Genomic DNA, 12,732 nt, shown 5'->3' with positions numbered 1-12,732 from the left:
GAAGCCATGCTGGCTGTCTCGGATCACATGCTCGTTCTTTATGCGATCAAGCATGTTGTCCAGGAGGATCTGTTCCATAATCTTCCCAGGCACAGAGGTGAGACTCACCGGCCTGTAGTTACCCGGGTCGTCCCTGCTCCCCTTCTTGTAAATGGGAGTGACGTGACCCTTCCTCCAATCATCCGGGACCTCACCTGACAGCCACGACTTCTCAAATATGATGGAGAGCGGCTCAGCAACCACCTCAGCCAGCTCCTTCAGGACCCTGGGATGCACGCCATCTGGCCCCATAGACTTATACTCATTCAGTCTAAGGAGGCACTCTCGGACTTGCTCTACCCTTACAGTGGGGAGGAATTTACCTCCTTGGTCCCCACATGGAGGTATGGGGGTGCAAGACTTAGGGACGTGAAAAAAACTAGAATCCTGGCCACCAGTGAAGACCGAGGTGAAGAACTCATTCAGCACCTCAGCTTTCTCTTCATCTGTTGAAGCCATTTCTCCTTTTAAATTTACCAGAGTAGGTACGCCCATTTTGGCCTGTCTCTTCTGGCCAATGTACCTGTAGAAGGTTTTCTTGTTGTTTTTCACATCCCTCGCCAAGTTCAGTTCTGCCTGTGCCTTGGCTTTCCTGATCCCACATCTGCAAGTTCGGACGGCATCCCTGTATTCTTCCCGGGTGACACAGCCTTGTTTCCAGAGCTTGTACACCCCTTTCTTCACCCTCAGTTCTCTTAGCAGGTCCTTGCTGAGCCATGCCGGTTTTCTACCTCTCCTGCCCACTTTCTTAATCAGGGGAATGGAGACCTCTTGTGCTGCCAGGAGGGCATCCTTGAACAGTAGCCAGCTCTCCTCAACGTCCTTATCTTTGAGGGCAGCGCGCCAGGGGATCTTGGCCAGTATTCCATTGAGTAGCTTGAAGTCTGCTCTTCTAAAGTTGAGCATCCTGGTCCTGCTCTTTGCCAGGCCCACATCGCTTGAGATCACAAACTCAACCAGGGCATGATCGCTGGAGCCCAGGCAGCCTCCAACCTTGACGCCTTTGATGATCTCCTCAGCGTTGGTGAGCAGCAGGTCCAGCAACGCTTGACCTCTGGTCGGTCTGTCCAATACCTGAACCAGAAAGCTATCATCAATGGATTCCAAGAGCCTTCTGGAGCTCTTGCAGCTCGCCGTGTGGTTTTCCCAACAGATGTCAGGATGGTTGAAGTCCCCCACCAGGACAAGAGCCCCTGAGCCAGACGCCTCACGCATCTGGAGCAAGAAAGCCTCATCAGCAGCTTCCCCTTGATCAGGTGGCCTGTAGTATACCCCTAATACCAGCTGACCTTTATTAGTCCCATCTCTAATCCTAACCCACAGGCTCTCAACCTGTTCTTGACTGTTTCTCATGGGGAGCTCCTCACAGTTTATCCAGTCTCTGACATAAAGGGCGACTCCCCCACCCTTCCTACCTCGCCTATCTCTCCTAAACTCCTAGAACTCAGAGATCTCCAGCTTTCATTTCCACAGCCTGTGCCACTCAGGCTGAGCTGGGTGCAGAGAGGCCAGGGTGTGAGCAGGATGGATAAATGCTGCCCTTATCCACGCATCAGATCCTGCATGTAGAAATCCTTTGTATTCGCTATTCATGAATGCAATATGGCATGAGGATCCATGATCTTTATGGACAATGAATTCTGAACTCCCTGGGAGAGGAGAATATTTGCCTGTAGAAACCCGAGTCCAAGAACTGAACGTGCCCAGCTGGGGAAAGCACACACAAAAATAGTCTCTTGTTTCTGGCTGCTGCTCATACAGGCAGATCACTTATTTACCTCATCTAAATATTTGACCTTTATGCTTTTTGGAAATTGTATTTTTTTTTCTTTTTCTTCTTAATTATGTGGAAGGAGCACCTCCTTTCAGAGCTCTGATGGACTTCTCTATAAATAGCCCCTCACATCCCAGAACTTCACAATGAAACCTTCAGCAAAGTCAGCATCCTGAGGACTTTTTAAGCCTGAGATGGGAACCACGTGGAGTTTAATCATTAATCACCAGCCTTTAATTAACAGCTCTGGGCTTTGAACAAAAGGTGCTTGCTGCAAGGCTGCTGAGGGGCCCTGAGCTCTTCTGTGCGCTTTCATTTGAGGGACCCAGTGGCATTCCTAAAGGGGGCTGTTGGAGTAACCTTCTCCTTGTGGGAAGGGGTCACGCTTCCCAAGAAGAGCAGATGTTTGTGGCCCAATCTCCATTTTCACAACTGCCCTACTGGCAGGCTGGAGGTCTGAGATGGCTCAGTGCAGGGATGCTACCAGTTCCCTAAGCCCTACTTTGCTCTGGAAAGGACTTGAGCATCTCCAGAGCCTTGTTGCCTCCATCAGGTGAGGTGGGCTTTAACCAAAGGAAAGAGGAAAGTTGCTCCAGGCTTGGAAAATTTTATAGGGGAGTGTTCAAAATTGAGCACTTGGGAGAGAAAGAAAACATTGCTATAAAAGTTGACTCAGCCAATATTTTCTACATTCTTGCTGCTGTGATTGAAGATATTTGTTTTTAATATAGGTTTCTCCCATTTGTAGTCTGGCTTTCCTGTAGTAAAAACTAAAGGGCAGATCCTCAGCTGATATAAATTGGCTCCACTGAAGTTAATGGAGCCATGCTGGTTTGTACCAGCTGAGGGATCTGGCTTGTGCTGCAGTGCTCCATACCCCCATTATCCTGCCATGATTACGATACTAATTCAGTAAAATGGCTTCGCAGTGTAATAAAACCAACCCAGAGCATGGAAGATGAAAGGACTCCCTTCTCCATTTGACCTGGTATTTTTCAACAGAATGTTTTCCCTTATTTTCTCTTTTGTTAGGAAATGCTCTAAACTTTTTTCTTGCTTTCTTGCTTTTTGGCTTCAGCACGAAGGCTGTGTGTGTGCAGAAAGCATGTGGCACATGCAGTGGTGTGGTGGGTCAGGGCACAGTGGGCCTCGTGCAAGGGAACGAATTGGTTCTTCAAAGGGCAGGGCTGATCCTGCAGAGCAGCTAAAGCCCTGAGCTAACCTTGACTCCTGAAAAATGGGAGTTATCATACTCCAGGGCAGAGCATTGATCATTTTATTCATTCTCTGCCCTGTGTAGTTTTTCTTGATCTGCCTGTGGTGGAAGACGCAGCCCAAGAAGCTCAATAAAGCTGCATCCACTTCTGTCACAGGGGAAAAAGACATGTTGGTGGCTTTCCTCCTTGTGATCAGCTCTTCAGCCATAGCAGAAAGGTGAGCAGTGGGGAGCAGACGAGCTGTGCTATCTGGTTGCTTGGAGCTGTTGAAAACCGAAGGGAATAAAGAGACACAGAGATCTGAATAAAGGCAGACAGATGCATGGCTGGATCCCTAGGATGAAATGTTTTGTTTGCCACAGCGCAGCTGAACTGCACAGAGGTTTTGTTCTGAACCAGGAGGGAGTTTCACAGGGATGTTGCTAAATGGAGGCAATAAATTTAACTTTAAAGGGCCGTGAATGGAGGCTTTTGGCTAAAAGCTGAAGTGCTGTTACTTTTTACTGGGCCTGTTTAACTCCACTTGGAACAGGACAGTGTGTTTGACTTATAAGGCTCCTGGAAGGCTTGGCCTGTGGGTCCTGCTCCTGGCAGAGTAGCAACGAGCCATAAAGGTGAGTGTGTGCCAGCCTGGCCCTTCTGTGCTAAAGGAAATACAAACTGATCTCACCTGTGGCTTAGGGAGAGCTGTGGGTGTAAGTGCTGGGAGCAGGGCTGTGCCATGGCAGCACAGTTTTAACTGTCAGAACAGCTAAAGGGTTCAAAGGCAGTCAAAATGTCCAATGTCCAGAATTGGCAGGTTTGCTTGAATCCTGCTCCCAGACCTGTGCTAATCCTCTAATATCATTGTAATAATCCTGATTCAAAGAAGGGTTTTCTTACCAGCTCATCATTTCGAAACAGTCTGAGCCTTCTTGTAGTATTATCCAATTTAAAACTGTTTAAACCTTCTGCTTCTTTTAGGGAAAAACATGCGTTTTGCACCAAAGTCTGCTCAGAAGCAGCAAAACCTCTCATGCTCATATCTACTAGTGTCTCGTTGCAAGCAATTTTAAAACATGCCCTGTGTTTGGATTGTGTTTGAGACTCGGTTATTTGTTGTGGGTTTAGCAGACTGCAATCACCCACTTAAGGTGGAACTTGGTCACCTTCATTCCTTTCCTCCCAATGCTAAGGAAGCATCCAAAATTCTTGTATTTGGCACAGGTTGGCAGTGGATGCTGTCCCAGACTGAGAGGACCATTCCTCATGTTGTGTGGTTGTGGTCTGAGTGTCTTGGCAGTGGGAAGCTCTGTTTACCAAGAAAGATGGACCCAAGCTGCCTGGCTGAGGGGACAGGAGCATGCACACAGGCCTTACCTGTGGGGTAAGTGCACCCTTTTCTTGCATTAATTGGAGAAAAGAATTAATGATCTGGAAAGCTCTGCAGAACACAGGTGTCTGTGTCCTTAACCAAGCATTGGTGGCCAAGTGATGGCTGTGCAGAGCCCAAGGAGCCTCTGTGCCCCCAGTGATTGAGCACTGTTCCTGAGAAGGGGAGGCAGAGCTGGAGCAGTGGGTGCAGGCAGCCATCACTAGACCTAATCAGGCAAGGAAAAGCTTTGGAGCATATGGACCCCAATGTGTGGTCCAAGTGCAACAGCTTGGTGAGTGTCCTGCAGGGAGACTTTTACTAGCGCTGCAACAATAATTCATCACTGCCTGAAGGCTTGATGGGTCTGGTACTCCTTGTCTTAATTGACCTCGGCTGGAGACCTGCGTTTCAGTCCAGCTTAGTCACAAAGGACTTGGTCTGTACCTGGGCCTTAAAGAGGATATTTATCAGAAAAATCATATGATTAATGGAACTGAGTGATGTTCGCTTGAGAGTGGATGGGAATTGAATTAACAGAGTAGGGATTTTGGCAGGTGTGAAGTGCTGAGACCGATGATGTCTGGGGGACAGAGCACCCCAAGCCCCACTGTTGTGCAGCCATAGGCTGGGAGCTCAGGGTGGGGGGCTGAGAGAAACACAGTGCCAGAGTCTGGGCTTGTATGTGGGTAACACATGGTGTGCAGCTTGTTAAGCCCTCACACCACAGTGCCCAAATTGCCATTGCTGCCAGCCCTCTCAGAAAGGGCAAGGATAAAAAGGAAGCTGATACCCCCAAGTAAATGGTGATGGAGGGGGAAGAACAAGTGAAGAAATAATCAGAAAACTCCCAAAGCTTACTTTCTTGCCTGCTTCTTTTTCCCCACTCTTCTTTCTTTTTCCCTCCATGTCAACACCAAACAAGACAGGACTAAAATTAATGGGGAAAGCAGCAATTAGCAAATTAGGTTAGCGGTGTGTTGCAGTGTGCCATGGCTGCCAGGTGTGAGGGGCTCTGGCAGTATATTTATTAATGGCTGTCAGAAAAGTGACACTTTGATGAATGAAGCTGGGTAATCGGCACCCTCCGACAGCGAGCACTGAGAGGCCTCAACATGCTAAACTGCAAAATCAAACCTTTTTTAACCCCCATACAAAAATACAACAACAGAAATTGCTGCAAGAGGAGTGTGTTTTTCCATCAGGGGCTGGAATTCATGTTCTCCCCTAAATACCTCCTTTCTGTAACTTGCTGGGAGGAGTTGTCAGCATGGAAGGTTTTCCCTTTCCTTCAAATATGGGCCTCAAGAGTTTATAAATGCAGGCAGCTTAAAAGTATGTTTTGTTTTGGGTATATATGGCAACCCTATTAAAGGCAAGGGTCCTGTGCTCGTGCTTTTTGGCCTTTGCCCTTTAAACATGATGGTATCAGTAATCTACAGACTGAGATGGTGTGTTAGGTATCGTTTTCTCTTGACTGGTGGTCAGCACTTCTCCTCATTAGTGCCACTGATGTGTGATGTCCAGGAGCCCACGCTGCCTACAGGAAGAGAGAAAATGCAACAATATGTAAGGTTAAATGTGTCTGATGAAACTTCACCTGCAGCACTGTTGCATACTGAAGTTTCCACTCTTGATAACCTCAGCTGTGGGCATCTCCCTTCTGATGAATGTGTGTGTGCTGTGGGACATCAGCTGCCGTGCTCCCAAGTGAGCGTGGCTATATGGTATAATGGCAGGGTGCATTGCTGGTCACTTGGTGAATGGGAATTCAGAATTACTGGCCAACAAGATGTGAGTTTAGAAGTTCTCTTCAGGAAAAAAAGACCACAACAGAACTGTACTGAAGTTGTTGAGGAGATCAGCCCAGCTGCTGGGATAGCATCTGGATTAAAGATTGCTCTGCAAAATGCTGCACTATGTGAAATATTTCTTCCAAGTTTTCAGGCTTTGCATTGCACGCCGGAGGTAAGTTCTGTGCACTGCTTTGATAGCTCAGCACGGGGTTGCTCAAATCCCCCAATTCCATAGAGAAATTGAATACCTTTCTACAAAATCTTGGTTCTGGGTTTGGCCAGCTAAAAGGACTGTGTAAGTTTTGATTAAAAACATGAGAATCAATGTAAGTCATATCCCAGGCATTCATCTGGTCTTCTAGTTTGAAATGAAGCTGAGTGATCTGTGTGGAGTTACTTGCCAGGATCTGTGGGCTTGTTAAGTTTGAATTGGCTCTTGTAGCAGATCTGAAATTATTCTCTTATGCTTTAATAATTGTATTTAGTTTCCTAATTTGGCTGCTGAGTTTATCAGAAGATAATTGAACTTTTAAAAACATAATCTGATCGGGCTGTAGGAAATACTTTAAAATAAACTTCTTCTGAGACTTTGATCTGTTTTCACGCCCTCTCTCACGAAAGCAGCCTGTCTGCAGGGCTCCAACCTGCTGAGGTGCGTGTTCCTAAACCAGGCAGTTCTTGAGCAGAACCGGGTTGCTCCCTGTATGCAAAGGAAGCCAGCAGCTCCCTGCCAAGACAAACTCTGGCTGCATGGACTGCTCCTGGGTGCAGCCCCCTGCCTGCATGCTCTGCCTGGGTGCAAAAATCCCCTTGTAAATGATTCCAGGGAGCAAGAGAAATGGCTCTCAAGTCACTTCAGTTTTTTGATACAACTAAAATTGTTACTTAAAGGTCAGAGTATTGTTTTCTTGTGCACTGAGAAGGGGATCAGTTGCCTTGCATGGAGCTGTGGGCTCAGTTCTCCTGGGCAGTTTGGGTTCCTTGCGAGCTGTGGTTTCAAGTGATGTGAGCTTTCCTGCCTTCTGCTGTTGGCTTCTGTCGAACAGACATGTTTTCCCTTTTTGGTGAGACTTAACCCAATTCCTGAAGTTCTTATAAGCAGTTCCTGAGTTTTGGGGGTAATGGAGTGTGGTTCTCCAGTTTCAGTGATAGCATGTAGAAGTTTATGGGCCCACTGCAGGCCTGTAAACTCAGGTTTTCCAGGTCCTACATTAGCACATTAACTACTGGGCTGTTTTTCCTGCTCACCTACCTGACTTCCTTCCTGTTTTAAAAAGGATTTGCTGCTTTTCATGTTCTCCATTTTATGAATTTGCAAAGACTTCTGTCATTGTATAAGCATGCACCAAACAGTTTATTTTCACTTACTTCAGTGCTTATGGTTTATATTTACTTCCCATTGACTTGCTCAGGACTCAGCCCAGGGAAGACCTCTGACTTTCCTCTTGGTCTATGACATGGCTGGGAGGCTCCCAGCCCAGCAAGCAATCACTGCACCAAAGCTCAAGGAGTAAGCAAATATAAATGATTGTCCAGGCTGAGCTTGTCTTGGTTTTTAAAGGGGAAACACTGCTTGAAGTTCCCTCTGTGAGTGCCAGGAGGGTGAAATCACCCACTGCTCACTGTGGCTCTGCTGCACAAATGGTCTCTAGGCACCTGCAGTGCTGCCCCTCACAGCTCTGTCCATCCCCTCCATATAGACACGAAGGTTTGTCCATGACTTGTTCCACCTGCACAAGCTATTTTCTGATTCCTTGTCACTGTCAGCTCAGTAGCGCTGTCATTTTCCAGATACGTGGTGTGTAATTAATGAGAATGTCATTTCCAGATTGTTTCAAAAACTAGATTGAGCATCTGAGAAATTATTTCACTCAGTGCCTTAAGATAGCTCGTTCATTCAGAAAGCTATCTTGGCTGCTTGATTTGAGGGGAGTTGTGGAGGGAAGCAGCTGTGCTTATATTATTAAGGACTGCCAGCTTTGAACTCTTCATGCAGATGCAAAGCATGGGTTCACGTGCTGCCAACCAGGCAGCTGGGTGACAGGGCAGGGGAGGGATGTGCCCAAATTGCATCAGCCCTGGCCATGACAGCCTCACGTCTGTGTGTTGTGAGGATGGTCTCCTTGTGGTGGTCTCTGGGGGCAGCAGTTGCATGCTGCAGGGCTGGAGGGATAGGAGGACACATTGTAAGTTGGCTTTGTCCTGTATGGGCAGACACGAAGGTTGGTTCTGGTGGGCTTTGTTGGCCCTCAAAGCAGAAAAGGAACAAAATGGGACTGAGCAGTGGATAAGGATTTGAGGCTCAGTTCTTATTTCTCCTGAAAATACCCTGTATCCCCTCAATAAAACTGATTTATGGCTTTTAGCCATGGTTCCTCATCTGTAAAATTGGGAAAAATACTTCCTTTGTGCCCCATTTATTTACATGGTCATCTCTCCCTATCTAACACCGCGCTTGGTGCAGCGGGGCCTTGTTCCTTTCTCAGCACTCCATGCGGAATTTATATTGCAGCGATCCTTGTAACTATCAGCAAAAGAAAATTACTGCAGACAGGCCTGAGGTCCCAGTGCTTCAGCTCTGCTCTGATAGTGCTGCTGGCTGTGGTTTGGTGGCTGTCCCCTGCCCGTGGCTCTCAGCGTGTACCCACAGCTGTCAGTGTGAATGACAGATTAACAAATGCACAGTGGCTTTGTTCCTCACTGTGCTGCCCCAGTGCCACGCTGGGTCTGCAATGCAGAGGGATGCATGGCATTGTCTCACCCACTAACACTCTGTCTGGTAACTGGCAAAAGCAATGCTTTTCACCCATTGCAATGGGTGTGCTGTAGAAAATGAAGACCGTAGGGATGTGAGGGTCTCGTTTAATTTGTTTTATTTCTTAATCCAAGAGTAAGAGAATGCAAAACTTCCAAGCTGAAAGGCTTTGTACTCTGCTTGCTCCAGGAGATATTAGTGAGGGATCAGCTGGGTTCACCAGACTCCACAAGGTACCTTTGTTTATGGATGAGGCCGTGCAGTTGGGGATCAGAGGTTGTGCATAGCTGCTGTAGAGCACGCTGGGCTGCGAAAAGTCGGGCACCAGAGATTAATTTCTTGGTTTCTTAGAGCCAAGGTTTAATAGCAGACCTGGGGAGGACAGTGATTGAGCTCACAACCAGCAGAACCTATAGTTCAGGTCAAGTGAAAGGAAGGAGCTAAGGGACTCAGCATGCTGCTTGCAGGAGGAATTCTAATGGCTTCATGGTATGGGGTCTGCACAAGGCATACAGGAGCTAGTGCCCGGGCTGCACCATGAAGCCTGCACAGCCCCGACCCCCTGCTCACTGCCCTGCTCACAGCTGGGCATGGCAAGAATAAATCTGGAAGGGAACAAGAGAAAACAGAAAACGCTGGCAGTTTTTCAGTAGGGAGAATGGTGTGTTTGAGCTGCAGTGGAGAGGGACAACTTTTGGTTCTAACTTTTTGAGTTGCATACTTCAACAAACAGTGTAAATTTGGCAGGATGAAGTCTGGGTGACCTATTCTGGCTGGATCGAGGACTGATTCTGAAGCTGGGATTTAACTCAGCTCTGACATTTCATGCTGCTATTCCATTCCACTTCAGTTTCAAAGTTTTCAGACTTTTTTTTTTTTTAAAGATGTGCCCTTTATGTAACTCATTTAATTGTGTCTAACTACACGGTGATTTTTTTCCCCTCCCTACCTTCACAAATGCGATTGGATATACATGTAGATCTTAACTTATAGCATATATTACAGTAGGGGCAAGAGAATCTGCCTTGAGCTTTCATATTTATCCTGAATAAGGCTGTACCAACTGGTTCTGCCTTAAATTCTCTACCTCAAAGTCTCCTGGTGTTCTGTTTTCTCAGGAAGGAAACAGGTTGCACTGAACGCAAACTGCGCGGCATGGATTTACTGGTTAGACACAGATGGGATTCCTCTATCAAAGTACTCTTGTGTTGTCTGCATTCATTACACTCACTAGAAAAGCTATTGACATGACAGCATTCTCCTGTTAGGTTTTTTTCTGCTCTTTTAGAAGTGCCTGTTGGGTTGCAGTGGCCTGAAAATGCAGTGACCAAGATTAGAGGTTTGGACCTTGAGAGCCACAGGAGAGGAGCTTTCAATGTCTCCTGTATTTGTTATGATCAATTCATAGTGACTTGAGTCTGCAAATGAAGATGTTCTTATGAAATGTTTTTGATTTTATGCATTTTGATTCTGGTATTAAGTAGTGTGAGAAAAGCAAATCAGTCTTTTTGTTTGGCTGCTGGTTTAACATCCAGTTCACATTAGCAGGATGCAAGGAATCTGGATGCTTGTTTGGAAGCCACTTATGAGATGTTCGATTTCCTTCTATGGAAGGAAATACTGGAGAAGACTTCTAATCTTATGATTCAAAGCATGAATCAGTCCCCAGATTGGATCTGTGCCTGCAGCAGTAAAAGGGGCAGATTGTCACAGGGTTGCTGCTTTGTTCTTCTCTGGAGCACCCTGTACAGCTGCTATCAAAGGCAGAAGAGCAGCATCAATGGAACCTGCTCTGCTCAATGCAAGCTCTGAGTCTGGTGATTTTCAGCAGCATGTCATCTTAAATATATATGTTTTTTCTTTTCTCTTTCTTTATTAGTTTCATGTTCCAGCTGACTTCCTCCAAGAGAGGAACATGCTTTCCCATCAGAACTACGTGAAACACCTGAGTTCATTGGGACTGGAAGAAAACTGTCTCAGAGACAAAGATACACAGCTTCCCTGGATTGCTGGCTACATGCCTGATCTGAGGTCTGTGGTCATTTACTTTGCAATGGATTTTTCACTTTTCATTTGCCTTGTATAGGTATCACCAAATGGTTTATGCTTTCTGCTTTGCACTGTCTTTTTTGGGGGAAAAACTACACAACAGCTCTGCACACTCCTTGTGCTGATAATCCCTGTTGTGGCTGAACTGAAACAACACCCAGCTTGTGCCACTTAGCTGCTGCTGGACAGGACAATGCAGTGATGGTGGTATTTGAGGGAATGATATTCTATCACAAAGGGAATTTGTTACAACCATAATTTTACCAACACAAACGCAGAGAACAGCACTGATCTGAAAAGCCAGAGCCCTGCCTGTGAGTGAGCACAATCTGCAGATGGAGAGAAGCAACTTTCTGATTTCACTGCTAAACTTCCCCTCCTCAAACCAAAACAGTTTAATCAGTCAGATTCCTGTTTAATGAGTTGCACTGCTGCCTCTAACCAGGAACGTATCTTAGATGATGGAAATAATGGTTTCAGTAAGACTTACTGTGATCTCATTACCCCATAGATGGCCTGTGTACATTCTTCCCCTGCCTCTACTACTCACCTTCACAAGCAGGACCCCAATTTTGAGACTGAACCCCTCTGGCTGTGTGAGCTGCCACATGAAGGTGCTTTCCTGCACACTGTCCTCTAGTTGCTGCCATCGAGCAGTTGGTAAAGTCTGCAGCTTGCGGACAACTTTTCTTGCCAACCATGCATTACAGAGGGCTAATTGTAAAAGTGGTGCACCTGCTGGCTCCCTTGGTGGCTGGAAGCAACAGGAAAAAAAAAAAAAAGTAATAGTAATTTATTAATGATCAAGTCACAAATAGTAATGAAAACAATAGGAGCATCTGAAGGAAGCGCTGCCGGGGGCAGAGGTGCAGGTGCTCTGTGCCCTGAGCAGGCTTGTCGGCATTTTTATAAAGCCACTTTACAACCCTTATCAATTTCCTACTGCTTTCTGTGTACCCCCTGCCCCTTTGCAAATGTTTTGCCTGCACGACAGGCTCAGCATTTCTTGTTGTAGGTGATAAAATAGCTGTCACCCTGTGGAGGGAGAAAGGAGGCAAATAAAATAAAATCAAATAAAAATGTTAGGTCCAGGGAAACAAAGCAGAGGAAGCAAAGCATTTCGGAGCAAACAAATGAGTTCTAAGGGAGACGCTGAGTCGGCACAGGGAGAACGATGATGGGAGCTGAGCTGAGGAATGGGGAAAGATTGGGGATAGCAAGAGCTGGAGGGCGAGGGTGGCTCTGCTGAAAGTGAGGCAGGGCTTTGTGCATGGCCTTGGGTTTCAAAGGAGACTGTATGTACAGCCAGCGCCATCCATGAGGAGTTTGGGATCTGAAAATCCCAGCCGTAGTCTGAATAACTGCACTGCATTGGCAAGGTGAGAATTTGTTTAAGTAAGGAGAACAGAAGGCATATGAGCAACACCAGTTCAGGTGACATCCCCATACCAAGTGTCTTAAGTAGACATGGTAGAGATTAAGTAGACATTAAGTAAAGATGGTCGTGCTGTATCTCAAAATACAGTTTCTATGTCCATATCAGAAGCCATGCTAGAGCTGATAGAAGGCAGATAGAGCAGACACCAACCAGCCCAGTGTTGTTCTTTGAGCCATAGGTAGGGTCTGCAGTGCTCCTTAGGGGTACATCTGCTAATGTAATATAGCAGTTTAATTCAGCTTGCAACAAAATAAAGCTGAACTAAGTGGAAAACTCTAGAGCTGCGATGGCTTAATTGCTCATACATGAGCCT

At 46.4% G+C, this 12,732-nt stretch overlaps 1 long non-coding RNA gene across 1 annotated transcript; it reads left to right on the top strand.

Annotated features, from left to right (window-relative positions):
* Window positions 1-2,281: 2,281 nt before the first annotated feature.
* LOC146760278 (uncharacterized) lies at window positions 2,282-11,883 on the top strand. Its single transcript, XR_014947399.1, has 4 exons — window positions 2,282-2,801; window positions 3,114-3,247; window positions 4,237-4,396; window positions 10,812-11,883. It is a non-coding gene; the product is annotated as an uncharacterized LOC146760278 (long non-coding RNA).
* Window positions 11,884-12,732: the final 849 nt, after the last annotated feature.

This window comes from Coturnix japonica, chromosome 6 (assembly GCF_054131305.1).
Source record: "Coturnix japonica strain WE chromosome 6, WE-NBRP24, whole genome shotgun sequence".
Lineage (NCBI taxonomy): Eukaryota > Metazoa > Chordata > Aves > Galliformes > Phasianidae > Coturnix > Coturnix japonica.
Note: the sequence above shows the minus strand (reverse complement) of the source record. Positions and strands in the feature narration are given on the sequence as shown.